Source organism: Petromyzon marinus, chromosome 17 (genome assembly GCF_048934315.1).
Source record: "Petromyzon marinus isolate PM22_M1 ecotype Great Lakes invasive population chromosome 17, UKy_Petmar_22M1.pri1.0, whole genome shotgun sequence".
Lineage (NCBI taxonomy): Eukaryota > Metazoa > Chordata > Hyperoartia > Petromyzontiformes > Petromyzontidae > Petromyzon > Petromyzon marinus.
This window is the reverse complement of record NC_133683.1, coordinates 11,210,011-11,224,288: the sequence shown is the minus strand read 5'-3', so window position 1 is coordinate 11,224,288 and position 14,278 is coordinate 11,210,011. Positions and strand designations below refer to the sequence as shown.

General features: G+C 40.2%; 10 non-coding genes across 10 annotated transcripts; all 10 read left to right on the top strand.

The window, feature by feature from the left end:
- Positions 1-590: 590 nt before the first annotated feature.
- On the top strand, positions 591-781 carry LOC142924933 (U2 spliceosomal RNA). The gene has a single exon (XR_012942036.1). It is a non-coding gene; the product is annotated as a U2 spliceosomal RNA (small nuclear RNA).
- A 957-nt stretch (positions 782-1,738) lies between these two features.
- On the top strand, positions 1,739-1,929 carry LOC142924932 (U2 spliceosomal RNA). The gene has a single exon (XR_012942035.1). It is a non-coding gene; the product is annotated as a U2 spliceosomal RNA (small nuclear RNA).
- A 957-nt stretch (positions 1,930-2,886) lies between these two features.
- On the top strand, positions 2,887-3,076 carry LOC142925006 (U2 spliceosomal RNA). The gene has a single exon (XR_012942108.1). It is a non-coding gene; the product is annotated as a U2 spliceosomal RNA (small nuclear RNA).
- A 965-nt stretch (positions 3,077-4,041) lies between these two features.
- LOC142925041 (U2 spliceosomal RNA) lies at positions 4,042-4,232 on the top strand. The gene has a single exon (XR_012942140.1). It is a non-coding gene; the product is annotated as a U2 spliceosomal RNA (small nuclear RNA).
- Positions 4,233-5,187: 955 nt separating this feature from the next.
- LOC142925035 (U2 spliceosomal RNA) lies at positions 5,188-5,378 on the top strand. Its single transcript, XR_012942134.1, has one exon. It is a non-coding gene; the product is annotated as a U2 spliceosomal RNA (small nuclear RNA).
- Positions 5,379-6,338: 960 nt separating this feature from the next.
- Positions 6,339-6,529, top strand: LOC142924931 (U2 spliceosomal RNA). Its single transcript, XR_012942034.1, has one exon. It is a non-coding gene; the product is annotated as a U2 spliceosomal RNA (small nuclear RNA).
- Positions 6,530-7,500: 971 nt separating this feature from the next.
- LOC142924930 (U2 spliceosomal RNA) lies at positions 7,501-7,691 on the top strand. The gene has a single exon (XR_012942033.1). It is a non-coding gene; the product is annotated as a U2 spliceosomal RNA (small nuclear RNA).
- A 964-nt stretch (positions 7,692-8,655) lies between these two features.
- On the top strand, positions 8,656-8,846 carry LOC142924929 (U2 spliceosomal RNA). Its single transcript, XR_012942032.1, has one exon. It is a non-coding gene; the product is annotated as a U2 spliceosomal RNA (small nuclear RNA).
- A 3,214-nt stretch (positions 8,847-12,060) lies between these two features.
- On the top strand, positions 12,061-12,251 carry LOC142924928 (U2 spliceosomal RNA). Its single transcript, XR_012942031.1, has one exon. It is a non-coding gene; the product is annotated as a U2 spliceosomal RNA (small nuclear RNA).
- A 964-nt stretch (positions 12,252-13,215) lies between these two features.
- Positions 13,216-13,406, top strand: LOC142924927 (U2 spliceosomal RNA). The gene has a single exon (XR_012942030.1). It is a non-coding gene; the product is annotated as a U2 spliceosomal RNA (small nuclear RNA).
- Positions 13,407-14,278: the final 872 nt, after the last annotated feature.

Below are 14,278 nucleotides of genomic sequence, written 5' to 3'. Positions count from 1 at the left end.
GTCGAAAGGCCATTGCCTGAAATTTTACTATACTTTCTTTAATTGGCAGTGTTATTAACGAACGAGATTTTTTCGATAGTTTTTTTCATTCGTATGTATTGGTCGAAGAATTTTTATCATTTATTTTGCATTTTCATATTCAAATTATCGGAATCAATTACACTTGCACCTAAGAACTTCCGTGTTTGTTGGCCGAAACATACTCGGTTTGAGATTTTGTCCCTGTTTCAAATATAAATGGCCGTATCCAAGTGTTACAAAACGGACAAAACACACCATATGTGGTGGCATCGTATGGAATTTTTTTGTTAATATTCCGTATCTCTTAACACCATAGTATATGCGGAATGGTCGTGATACCTTATTGTGCGCATATTCTTTGGTAAAGTCACGTAAAGTAGTTTTTAGTTATTTTTTTTATTTTCTTTGAAACTAACTACGTGACTTTACCGAAACACCCAAAGAATATGAATTCCTGCAGGCACGATAGCTTTAAGTCAATATTTATCGTGCGAAGTAACGGGTGGAGGCCCCATGGTGTAGATAGAGTCTCGGCGTATGTAATCGCCACCCCCTGGCAGGTTGGTGTTATCGCTTCTCGGCCTTTTGGCTAAGATCAAGTGTAGTATCTGTTCTTATCAGTTTAATATCTGATACGTACCACATTGTGGTACCTTATATTAAATTGATTTTTGGGACAGGGAGATGGAATAGGGGCTTGCTCCGTCCACTCCGCGCATCAACCCGGTATTGCAGTTTCTCCGGGAATGGTGCACCTCCCTGCTGGGGGAGGGACATCATCAAACAAAAGTAGAGTGTGTTGGGGTTTGGTAGCTCTGGTGCATTTGCAAACCCCATTGCCGCTGGTTGTCCGTAATTGGGTTGCGTTCTCTCCTGCTCACCAGTCGCCTCCATCTTCTCATTTCTGACCAGGAGAGCAGTCAAATTTCAGAAATTAAAAATCTATCAAACGTTTTTCAGAGATATCCAGTAGGGGTGGGTCAGGAAGTAATATGTCATATGCACATGCACTTATATACAAACAGTTTGTTTTATCCTGTACTGCTCTGTTTGTTACGTCTGCATAATGCAGTATTGCGCATTATTCCGTAATTTGCCTATCTTAGTCTATCCTGCTTCATGTGCTATGTCGAAAGGCCATTGCCTGAAATTTTACTATACTTTCTTTAATTGGCAGTGTTATTAACGAACGAGATTTTTTCGATAGTTTTTTTCATTCGTATGTATTGGTCGAAGAATTTTTATCATTTATTTTGCATTTTCATATTCAAATTATCGGAATCAATTACACTTGCACCTAAGAACTTCCGTGTTTGTTGGCCGAAACATACTCGGTTTGAGATTTTGTCCCTGTTTCAAATATAAATGGCCGTATCCAAGTGTTACAAAACGGACAAAACACACCATATGTGGTGGCATCGTATGGAATTTTTTTGTTAATATTCCGTATCTCTTAACACCAAGGTATATGCGGAATGGTCGTGATAACTTATTGTGCGCATATTCTTTGGTAAAGTCACGTAAAGTAGTTTTTAGTTATTTTTTTATTTTCTTTGAAATTAACTACGTGACTTTACCCAAACACCCAAAGAATATGAATTCCTGCAGGCACGATAGCTTTAAGTCAATATTTATCGTGTGAAGTAACGGGTGGAGGCCCCATGGTGTAGATAGAGTCTCGGCGTATGTAATCGCCACCCCCTGGCAGGTTGGTGTTATCGCTTCTCGGCCTTTTGGCTAAGATCAAGTGTAGTATCTGTTCTTATCAGTTTAATATCTGATACGTACCACATTGTGGTACCTTATATTAAATTGATTTTTGGGACAGGGAGATGGAATAGGGGCTTGCTCCGTCCACTCCGCGCATCAACCCGGTATTGCAGTTTCTCCGGGAATGGTGCACCTCCCTGCTGGGGGAGGGACATAATCAAACAAAAGTAGAGTGTGTTGGGTTTTGGTAGCTCTGGTGCATTTGCAAACCCCATTGCCGCTGGTTGTCCGTAATTGGATTGCGTTCTCTCCTGCTCACCAGTCGCCTCCATCTTCTCATTTCTGACCAGGAGAGCAGTCAAATTTCAGAAATTAAAAATCTATCAAACATTTTTCAGAGATATCCAGTAGGGGTGGGTCAGGAAGTAATATGTCATATGCACATGCACTTATATACAAACAGTTTGTTTTATCCTGTACTGCTCTGTTTGTTACGTCTGCATAATGCAGTATTGCGCATTATTCCGTAATTTGCCTATCTTAGTCTATCCTGCTTCATGTGCTATGTCGAAAGGCCATTGCCTGAAATTTTACTATACTTTCTTTAATTGGCAGTGTTATTAACGAACGAGATTTTTTCGATAGTTTTTTTCATTCGTGTGTATTGGTCGAAGAATTTTTATCATTTATTTTGCATTTTCATATTCAAATTATCGGAATCAATTACACTTGCACCTAAGAACTTCCGTGTTTGTTGGCCGAAACATACTCGGTTTGAGATTTTGTCCTTGTTTCAAATATAAATGGCCGTATCCAAGTGTTACAAAACGGACAAAACACACCATATGTGGTGGCATCGTATGGAATTTTTTTGTTAATATTCCGTATCTCTTAACACCATGGTATATGCGGAATGGTCGTGATAACTTATTGTGCGCATATTCTTTGGTAAAGTCACGTCAAGTAATTTTTAGTTATTTTTTTATTTTCTTTGAAAGTAACTACGTGACTTTACCGAAACACCCAAAGAATATGAATTCCTGCAGGCACGATAGCTTTAAGTCAATATTTATCGTGCGAAGTAACGGGTGGAGGCCCCATGGTGTAGATAGAGTCTCGGCGTATGTAATCGCCACCCCCTGGCAGGTTGGTGTCATCGCTTCTCGGCCTTTTGGCTAAGATCAAGTGTAGTATCTGTTCTTATCAGTTTAATATCTGATACGTACCACATTGTGGTACCTTATATTAAATTGCTTTTTGGACAGGGAGATGGAATAGGGGCTTGCTCCGTCCACTCCGCGCATCAACCCGGTATTGCAGTTTCTCCGGGAATGGTGCACCTCCCTGCAGGGGGAGGGACATCATCAAACAAAAGTAGAGTGTGTTGGGTTTTGGTAGCTCTGGTGCATTTGCAAACCCCATTGCCGCTGGTTGTCCGTAATTGGGTTGCGTTCTCTCCTGCTCACCAGTCGCCTCCATCTTCTCATTTCTGACCAGGAGAGCAGTCAAATTTCAGAAATTAAAAATCTATCAAACATTTTTCAGAGATATCCAGTAGGGGTGGGTCAGGAAGTAATATGTCATATGCACATGCACTTATATACAAACAGTTTGTTTTATCCTGTACTGCTCTGTTTGTTACGTCTTCATAATGCAGTATTGCGCATTATTCCGTAATTTACCTATCTTAGTCTATCCTGCTTCATGTGCTATGTCGAAAGGCCATTGCCTGAAATTTTACTGTACTTTATTTAAGGGGCAGTGTTATTAACGAACGAGATTTTTTCGATAGTTTTTTTCATTCGTATGTATTGGGCGAGGAATTTTTATCATTTATTTTGCATTTTCATATTCAAATTATCGGAATCAATTACACTTGCACCTAAGAACTTCCGTGTTTGTTGGCCGAAACATACTCGGTTTGAGATTTTGTCCCTGTTTCAAATATAAATGGCCGTGTGCGTGACTGATCCAAGTTTTACAAAACGGACAAAACACACCATATGTGGTGGCATCATATGAAATGTTTTTGTTAATATTCCGTATCTCTTAACACCTTGGCACATGCGGAATGGTCGTGATAACTTATTGTGCGCATATTCTTTGGTAAAGTCACGTAAAGTAGTTTTTAGTTATTTAATTTTCTTTGAAACTATCTACGTGACTTTACCGATAGACCCAAATAATATGAATTCCTGCAGTCACGATAGCTTTAAGTCAATATTTATCGTGCGAAGCAACGGGTGGAGGCCCCATGGTGTAGATAGAGTCTCGGCGTATGTAATCGCCACACCCTGGCAGGTTGGTGTTATCGCTTCTCGGCCTTTTGGCTAAGATCAAGTGTAGTATCTGTTCTTATCAGTTTAATATCTGATACGTACCACATTGTGGTACCTTATATTAAATTGATTTTTGGGACAGGGAGATGGAATAGGGGCTTGCTCCGCCCACTCCGAGCATCAACCCGGTATTGCAGTTTCTCCGGGAATGGTGCACCTCCCTGCTGGGGGAGGGACATCATCAAACAAAAGTAGAGTGTGTTGGGTTTTGGTAGCTCTGGTGCATTTGCAAACCCCATTGCCGCTGGTTGTCTGTAATTGGTTGCGTTCTCTCCTGCTCACCAGTCGCCTCCATCTTCTCATTTCTGACCAGGAGAGCAGTCAAATTTCAGAAATTAAAAATCTATCAAACATTTTCAGAGATATCCAGTAGGGGTGGGTCAGGAAGTAATATGTCATATGCACATGCACTTATATACAAACAGTTTGTTTGATCCTGTACTGCTCTGTTTGTTACGTCTGCATAATGCAGTATTGCGCATTATTCCGTTATTTGCCTATCTTAGTCTATCCTGCTTCATGTGCTATGTCGAAAGGTCATTGCCTGAAATTTTAATATACTTTCTTTAATTGGCAGTGTTATTAACGAACGAGATTTTTTCGATAGTTTTTTTCATTCGTATGTATTGGTCGAAGAATTTTTATCATTTATTTTGCATTTTCATATTCAAATTATCGGAATCAATTGCACTTGCACCTAAGAACTTCCGTGTTTGTTGGCCGAAACATACTCGGTTTGAGATTTTGTCCCTGTTTCAAATATAAATGGCCGTATCCAAGTGTTACAAAACGGACAAAACACACCATATGTGGTGGCATCGTATGGAATTTTTTTGTTAATATTCCGTATCTCTTAACACCATGGTATATGCGGAATGGTCGTGATAACTTATTGTGCGCATATTCTTTGGTAAAGTCACGTCAAGTAATTTTTAGTTATTTTTTTATTTTCTTTGAAAGTAACTACGTGACTTTACCGAAACACCCAAAGAATATGAATTCCTGCAGGCACGATAGCTTTAAGTCAATATTTATCGTGCGAAGTAACGGGTGGAGGCCCCATGGTGTATAGAGAGTCTCGGCGTATGTAATCGCCACCCCCTGGCAGGTTGGTGTTATCGCTTCTCGGCCTTTTGGCTAAGATCAAGTGTAGTATCTGTTCTTATCAGTTTAATATCTGATACGTACCACATTGTGGTACCTTATATTAAATTGATTTTTGGAACAGGGAGATGGAATAGGGGCTTGCTCCGTCCACTCCGCGCATCAACCCGGTATTGCAGTTTCTCCGGGAATGGTGCACCTCCCTGCTGGGGGAGGGACATCATCAAACAAAAGTAGAGTGTGTTGGGGTTTGGTAGCTCTGGTGCATTTGCAAACCCCATTGCCGCTGATTGTCCGTAATTGGGTGCGTTCTCTCCTGCTCACCAGTCGCCTCCATCTTCTCATTTCTGACCAGGAGAGCAGTCAAATTTCAGAAATTTAAAATCTATCAAACATTTTTCACAAATATACAGTAGGGGTGGGTCAGGAAGTAATATGTCATATGCACATGCACTTATATACAAACAGTTTGTTGTATCCTGTACTGCTCTGTTTGTTACGTCTTCATAATGCAGTATTGCGCATTATTCCGTAATTTACCTATCTTAGTCTATCCTGCTTCATGTGCTATGTCGAAAGGCCATTGCCTGGAATTTTACTATACTTTATTTAAGGGGCAGTGTTATTAACGAACGAGATTTTTTTCGATAGTTTTTTTTCATTCATATGTATTGGTCGAGGATTTTTTATCATTTGACTTTCATATTCAAATTATCTGAATTAATTACACTTGCACCTAAGAACTTCCGTGTTTGTTGGCCGAAACATACTCGGTTTGAGATTTTATACCCGTTTAAAATATAAATGGCCGTGTGCGTGACTGATCCAAGTTTTACAAAACGGGCAAAACACACCATATGTGGTGGCATCGTATGAAAATGTTTTGTTAATATTCCGTATCTCTTAACACCTTGGCACATGCGGAATGTTCGTGATAACTTATTGTAGCAATATTCTTTGGTAAAGTCACGTCAAGTAGTTTTTAGTTATTTTATTTTCTTTGAAACTATCTACGTGACTTTACCGAAAGACCCAAAGAATATGAATTCCTGCAGGCACGATAGCTTTAAGTCAATATTTATCGTGCGAAGTACCGGGTGGAGGCCCCATGGTGTAGAGAGAGTCTCGGCGTATGTAATCGCCACCCCCTGGCATGTTGGTGTTATCGCTTCTCGGCCTTTTGGCTAAGATCAAGTGTAGTATCTGTTCTTATCAGTTTAATATCTGATACGTACCACATTGTGGTACCTTATATTAAATTGATTTTTGGGACAGGGAGATGGAATAGGGGCTTGCTCCGTCCACTCCGCGCATCAACCCGGTATTGCAGTTTCTCCGGGAATGGTGCACCTCCCTGCTGGGGGAGGGACATCATCAAACAAAAGTAGAGTGTGGTGGGTTTTGGTAGCTCTGGGGCATTTGCAAACCCCATTGCCGCTGGTTGTCCGGAATTGGGTGCGTTCTCTCCTGCTCACCAGTTGCCTCCATCTTCTCATTTCTGACCAGGAGAGCAGTCATATTTCAGAAATTTAAAATCTATCAAACATATTTCAGAGATATCCAGTAGGGGTGTGTCAGGAAGTAATATGTCATATGCACATGCACTAATATACAGACAGTTTGTTTTATCCTGTACTGCTCTGTTTGTTACGTCTTCATAATGCAGTATTGCGCATTATTCCGTAATTTACCTATCTTAGTCTATCCTGCTTCATGTGCTATGTCGAAAGGCCATTGCCTGAATTTTTACTATACTTTCTTTAATTGGCAGTGTTATTAACGAACGAGATTTTTTCGATAGTTTTTTTCATTCGTATGTATTGGTCGAAGAATTTTCATCATTTATTTTGCATTTTCATATTCAAATTATCTGCATCAATTAAACTTGCACCTAAGAACTTCCGTGTTTGTTGGCCGAAACATACTCGGTTTGAGATTTTGTCCCTGTTTCAAATATAAATGGCCGTGTGCGTGACTGATCCAAGTTTTACAAAACGGACAAAACACACCATATGTGGTGGCATCGTATGAACATTTTTTGTTAATATTCCGTATCTCTTAACACCTTGGCACATGCGGAATGGTCGTGATAACTTATTGTGCGCATATTCCATGGTAAAGTCACGTCAAGTAGTTTTTAGTTATTTTATTTTCTTTGAAACTATCTACGTGACTTTACCGAAAGACCCAAAGAATATGAATTCCTGCAGTCACGATAGCTTTAAGTCAATATTTATCGTGCGAAGTACCGGGTGAAGGCCCCATGGTGTAGACTGTAGAGAGAGTCTCGGCGTATGTAATCGCCACCCCCTGGCATGTTGGTGTTATCGCTTCTCGGCCTTTTGGCTAAGATCAAGTGTAGTATCTGTTCTTATCAGTTTAATATCTGATACGTACCACATTGTGGTACCTTATATTAAATTGATTTTTGGGACAGGGAGATGGAATAGGGGCTTGCTCCGTCCACTCCGCGCATCAACCCGGTATTGCAGTTTCTCCGGGAATGGTGCACCTCCCTGCTGGGGGAGGGACATCATCAAACAAAAGTAGAGTGTGGTGGGTTTTGGTAGCTCTGGTGCATTTGCAAACCCCATTGCCGCTGGTTGTCCGTAATTGGGTGCGTTCTCTCCTGCTCACCAGTTGACTCCATCTTCTCATTTCTGACCAGGAGAGCAGTCATATTTCAGAAATTTAAAATCTATCAAACATATTTCAGAGATATCCAGTAGGGGTGGGTCAGGAAGTAATATGTCATATGCACATGCACTAATATACAAACAGTTTGTTTTATCCTGTACTGCTCTGTTTGTTACGTCTTCATAATGCAGTATTGCGCATTATTCCGTAATTTACCTATCTTAGTCTATCCTGCTTCATGTGCTATGTCGAAAGGCCATTGCCTGAATTTTTACTATACTATCTTGAATTGGCAGTGTTATTAACGAACGATATTTTTTCGATAGTTTTTTTCATTCGTATGTATTGGTCGAAGAATTTTCATCATTTATTTTGCATTTTCATATTCAAATTATCTGCATCAATTACACTTGCACCTAAGAACTTCCGTGTTTGTTGGCCGAAACATACTCGGTTTGAGATTTTGTCCCTGTTTCAAATATAAATGGCCGTGTGCGTGACTGATCCAAGTTTTACAAAACGGACAAAACACACCATATGTGGTGGCATCGTATGAACATTTTTTGTTAATATTCCGTATCTCTTAACACCTTGGCACATGCGGAATGGTCGTGATAACTTATTGTGCGCATATTCCATGGTAAAGTCACGTCAAGTAGTTTTTAGTTATTTTATTTTCTTTGAAACTATCTACGTGACTTTACCGAAAGACCCAAAGAATATGAATTCCTGCAGTCACGATAGCTTTAAGTCAATATTTATCGTGCGAAGTAACGGGTGGAGGCCCCATGGTGTAGATAGAGCCTCGGCGTATGTAATCGCCACCCCCTGGCAGGTTGGTGTTATCGCTTCTCGGCCTTTTGGCTAAGATCAAGTGTAGTATCTGTTCTTATCAGTTTAATATCTGATACGTACCACATTGTGGTACCTTATATTAAATTGATTTTTGGGACAGGGAGATGGAATAGGGGCTTGCTCCGTCCACTCCGCGCATCAACCCGGTATTGCAGTTTCTCCGGGAATGGTGCACCTCCCTGCTGGGGGAGGGACATCATCAAACAAAAGTAGAGTGTGGTGGGTTTTGGTAGCTCTGGTGCATTTGCAAACCCCATTGCCGCTGGTTGTCCGTAATTGGGTTGCGTTCTCTCCTGCTCACCAGTCGCCTCCATCTTCTCATTTCTGACCAGGAGAGCAGTCAAATTTCAGAAATTTAAAATCTATCAAACATATTTCAGAGATATCCAGTAGGGGTGGGTCAGGAAGTAATATGTCATATGCACATGCACTAATATACAAACAGTTTGTTTTATCCTGTACTGCTCTTCATAATAAAGGTTTTTGGGTTAGATCGCGTTTATTTATAAATGTGTCGTAACCCTCCACCACCCGACACGGCCAATCAGCAAAAAAAGTGTCACGTTGACAAAAGACAAATAATTCACTACTTCAGCCCACCGGTGTGTTGAAGAGTTAATCCACATTTACAGTTTGAGTACGACGTTTCGCTGGTAAATACTTCCAGCATCATCGGGCAATTCGCCAGAATGGTAAAGCCCTCGCTTGCTCCCGGTTTTATATAGAGCAGCAGGGTGACGTCATCACTTAACTCATCAGGTGCAGTGATTAGAGGCGGAGGGGGGGGGTAATGTAATTATATAATCGATTAGTAATCAGTCATTGGTTATGATTAGTAATGAGTTGTAGATTAGTAATTCTTTAAAACAAAATGTAATGTGTATTATTTAATAATACGCTTCCAGGCCGCACTAAGCCGGTAGCTGTCAGAGCGATTAAAGTTATTCTTGTTCCTCTCAATTTCAATGGATTCTCTAATTAGTCTTTGCCAGTAATAATTAGTTTTACACACCACTGCAACATTGTCAAAATCAATTGAGTGTCCTTGTTGACAAGCATGTTCTGCCACTGCCGACAGTTGTGTTTGAGATAATTTAATATTTCTCTGATGTTCTTTTAGTCTTACGCTGATGTTACGTCCCGTCTGCCCAATGTAGCAGCTGCCACATGAACAATTAATCCGATATACACCTTCTGTTGATAGTTTAGGTAATGCGTCTTTAGTGCAAGATACTAGTTTTTGAATTTTGTGTACTGTACCAAATCTTACTGTAATGTTTTGCTTTTGCAAAACGCGGGCTAATTTGTCAGTTACTCCTGAGATATATGGAATTTTTATTGTTTTTACAATCTGGTCGCTTTCAGTAGTATTGCTTTGCGATCGTGATTTGGCATTCAGTGCTCTGTTAATTTGAGGATTATTGTAGCCATTCTGTCGTAGTGCGTCTTTAACGTGTTTAATCTCTCTCACTAGACTCTCACCATCTGACACCGTTTTCGCCCGATGTACGAGCGTCTTGATAAGAGAGGATTTTTGAGCTGGATGATGATGTGATTCTGCATTCAGATAGGCATCAGTGTGCGTTTGCTTTCTGTAAACGCTGTGTGTTATTTTACCGTTTAGGCCATGTCCAAGCAAAATATCTAGGAATGGGAGTGTGTTATTCACCTCCATTTCCATGGTGAACTGGATGGCCGGGTTTTGTGCATTGAGATGATTTAGAAAATCATTAAGTGTATCTTTACCATGTGGCCAGACAACCAAAGTGTCATCCACATACCTAAACCAAAAGGATGGTTTTAATGTGCTCGAGGCAAGTGCTCTTATTTCAAAGTTTTCCATGTACAAATTTGCTATAGCAGGGGATAAAGGAGAACCCATTGCTGCTCCTTCCTTTTGTTTAAAGAAATCCCCTCTCCATAAGAAGTAAGTGTTATTTAAACAATGGCCAGCAAGTTTCGGAATGTTCATGTGGCAGCTGCTACATTGGGCAGACGGGACGTAACATCAGCGTAAGACTAAAAGAACATGAGAGAAATATTAAATTATCTCAAACACAACTGTCGGCAGTGGCAGAACATGCTTGTCAACAAGGACACTCAATTGATTTTGACAATGTTGCAGTGGTGTGTAAAACTAATTATTACTGGCAAAGACTAATTAGAGAATCCATTGAAATTGAGAGGAACAAGAATAACTTTAATCGCTCTGACAGCTACCGGCTTAGTGCGGCCTGGAAGCGTACTATTAAATAATACACATTACATTTTGTTTTAAAGAATTACTAATCTACAACTCATTACTAATCATAACCAATGACTGATTACTAATCGATTATATAATTACATTACCCCCCCCCCCTCCGCCTCTAATCACTGCACCTGATGAGTTAAGTGATGACGTCACCCTGCTGCTCTATATAAAACCGGGAGCAAGCGAGGGCTTTACCATTCTGGCGAATTGCCCGATGATGCTGGAAGTATTTACCAGCGAAACGTCGTACTCAAACTGTAAATGTGGATTAACTCTTCAACACACCGGTGGGCTGAAGTAGTAAATTATTTGTCTTTTGTCAACGTGACACTTTTTTTGCTGATTGGCCGTGTCGGGTGGTGGAGGGTTACGACACATTTATAAATAAACGCGATCTAACCCAAAAACCTTTATTATGAATAATATTGGTCGCGAAAGCCTACGTGTTAAACCTGTACTGCTCTGTTTGTTACGTCTGCATAAAGCAGTATTGCGCATTATTCCGCAATTTACCTATCTTAGTCTATCCTGCTTCATGTGCTATGTCGAAAGGCCATTGCCTGAATTTTTACTATACTTTCTTTAATTGGCAGTGTTATTAACGAACGAGATTTTTTCGATAGTTTTTTTCATTCGTATGTATTGGTCGAAGAATTTTCATCATTTATTTTGCATTTTCATATTCAAATTATCTGCATCAATTACACTTGCACCTAAGAACTTCCGTGTTTGTTGGCCGAAACATACTCGGTTTGAGATTTTGTCCCTGTTTCAAATATAAATGGCCGTGTGCGTGACTGATCCAAGTTTTACAAAACGGACAAAAACACCATATGTGGTGGCATCGTATGAACATTTTTTGTTAATATTCCGTATCTCTTAACACCTTGGCACATGCGGAATGGTCGTGATAACTTATTGTGCGCATATTCCATGGTAAAGTCACGTCAAGTAGTTTTTAGTTATTTTATTTTCTTTGAAACTATCTACGTGACTTTACCGAAAGACCCAAAGAATATGAATTCCTGCAGTCACGATAGCTTTAAGTCAATATTTATCGTGCGAAGTACCGGGTGGAGGCCCCATGGTGTAGAGAGAGTCTCGGCGTATGTAATCGCCACCCCCTGGCATGTTGGTGTTATCGCTTCTCGGCCTTTTGGCTAAGATCAAGTGTAGTATCTGTTCTTATCAGTTTAATATCTGATACGTACCACATTGTGGTACCTTATATTAAATTGATTTTTGGGACAGGGAGATGGAATAGGGGCTTGCTCCGTCCACTCCGCGCATCAACCCGGTATTGCAGTTTCTCCGGGAATGGTGCACCTCCCTGCTGGGGGAGGGACATCATCAAACAAAAGTAGAGTGTGGTGGGTTTTGGTAGCTCTGGTGCATTTGCAAACCCCATTGCCGCTGGTTGTCCGTAATTGGGTGCGTTCTCTCCTGCTCACCAGTTGACTCCATCTTCTCATTTCTGACCAGGAGAGCAGTCATATTTCAGAAATTTAAAATCTATCAAACATATTTCAGAGATATCCAGTAGGGGTGGGTCAGGAAGTAATATGTCATATGCACATGCACTAATATACAAACAGTTTGTTTTATCCTGTACTGCTCTGTTTGTTACGTCTTCATAATGCAGTATTGCGCATTATTCCGTAATTTACCTATCTTAGTCTATCCTGCTTCATGTGCTATGTCGAAAGGCCATTGCCTGAATTTTTACTATACTATCTTGAATTGGCAGTGTTATTAACGAACGAGATTTTTTCGATAGTTTTTTTCATTCGTATGTAGTGGTCGAAGAATTTTCATCATTTATTTTGCATTTTCATATTCAAATTATCTGCATCAATTACACTTGCACCTAAGAACTTCCGTGTTTGTTGGCCGAAACATACTCGGTTTGAGATTTTGTCCCTGTTTCAAATATAAATGGCCGTGTGCGTGACTGATCCAAGTTTTACAAAACGGACAAAACACACCATATGTGGTGGCATCGTATGAACATTTTTTGTTAATATTCCGTATCTCTTAACACCTTGGCACATGCGGAATGGTCGTGATAACTTATTGTGCGCATATTCCATGGTAAAGTCACGTCAAGTAGTTTTTAGTTATTTTATTTTCTTTGAAACTATCTACGTGACTTTACCGAAAGACCCAAAGAATATGAATTCCTGCAGTCACGATAGCTTTAAGTCAATATTTATCGTGCGAAGTAACGGGTGGAGGCCCCATGGTGTAGATAGAGCCTCGGCGTATGTAATCGCCACCCCCTGGCATGTTGGTGTTATCGCTTCTCGGCCTTTTGGCTAAGATCAAGTGTAGTATCTGTTCTTATCAGTTTAATATCTGATACGTACCACATTGTGGTACCTTATATTAAATTGATTTTTGGGACAGGGAGATGGAATAGGGGCTTGCTCCGTCCACTCCGCGCATCAACCCGGTATTGCAGTTTCTCCGGGAATGGTGCACCTCCCTGCTGGGGGAGGGACATCATCAAACAAAAGTAGAGTGTGGTGGGTTTTGGTAGCTCTGGTGCATTTGCAAACCCCATTGCCGCTGGTTGTCCGTAATTGGGTGCGTTCTCTCCTGCTCACCAGTTGACTCCATCTTCTCATTTCTGACCAGGAGAGCAGTCATATTTCAGAAATTTAAAATCTATCAAACATATTTCAGAGATATCCAGTAGGGGTGGGTCAGGAAGTAATATGTCATATGCACATGCACTAATATACAAACAGTTTGTTTTATCCTGTACTGCTCTGTTTGTTACGTCTTCATAATGCAGTATTGCGCATTATTCCGTAATTTACCTATCTTAGTCTATCCTGCTTCATGTGCTATGTCGAAAGGCCATTGCCTGAATTTTTACTATACTTTCTTTAATTGGCAGTGTTATTAACGAACGAGATTTTTTCGATAGTTTTTTTCATTCGTATGTATTGGTCGAAGAATTTTCATCATTTATTTTGCATTTTCATATTCAAATTATCTGCATCAATTACACTTGCACCTAAGAACTTCCGTGTTTGTTGGCCGAAACATACTCGGTTTGAGATTTTGTCCCTGTTTCAAATATAAATGGCCGTGTGCGTGACTGATCCAAGTTTTACAAAACGGACAAAACACACCATATGTGGTGGCATCGTATGAACATTTTTTGTTAATATTCCGTATCTCTTAACACCTTGGCACATGCGGAATGGTCGTGATAACTTATTGTGCGCATATTCCATGGTAAAGTCACGTCAAGTAGTTTTTAGTTATTTTATTTTCTTTGAAACTATCTACGTGACTTTACCGAAAGACCCAAAGAATATGAATTCCTGCAGTCACGATAGCTTTAAGT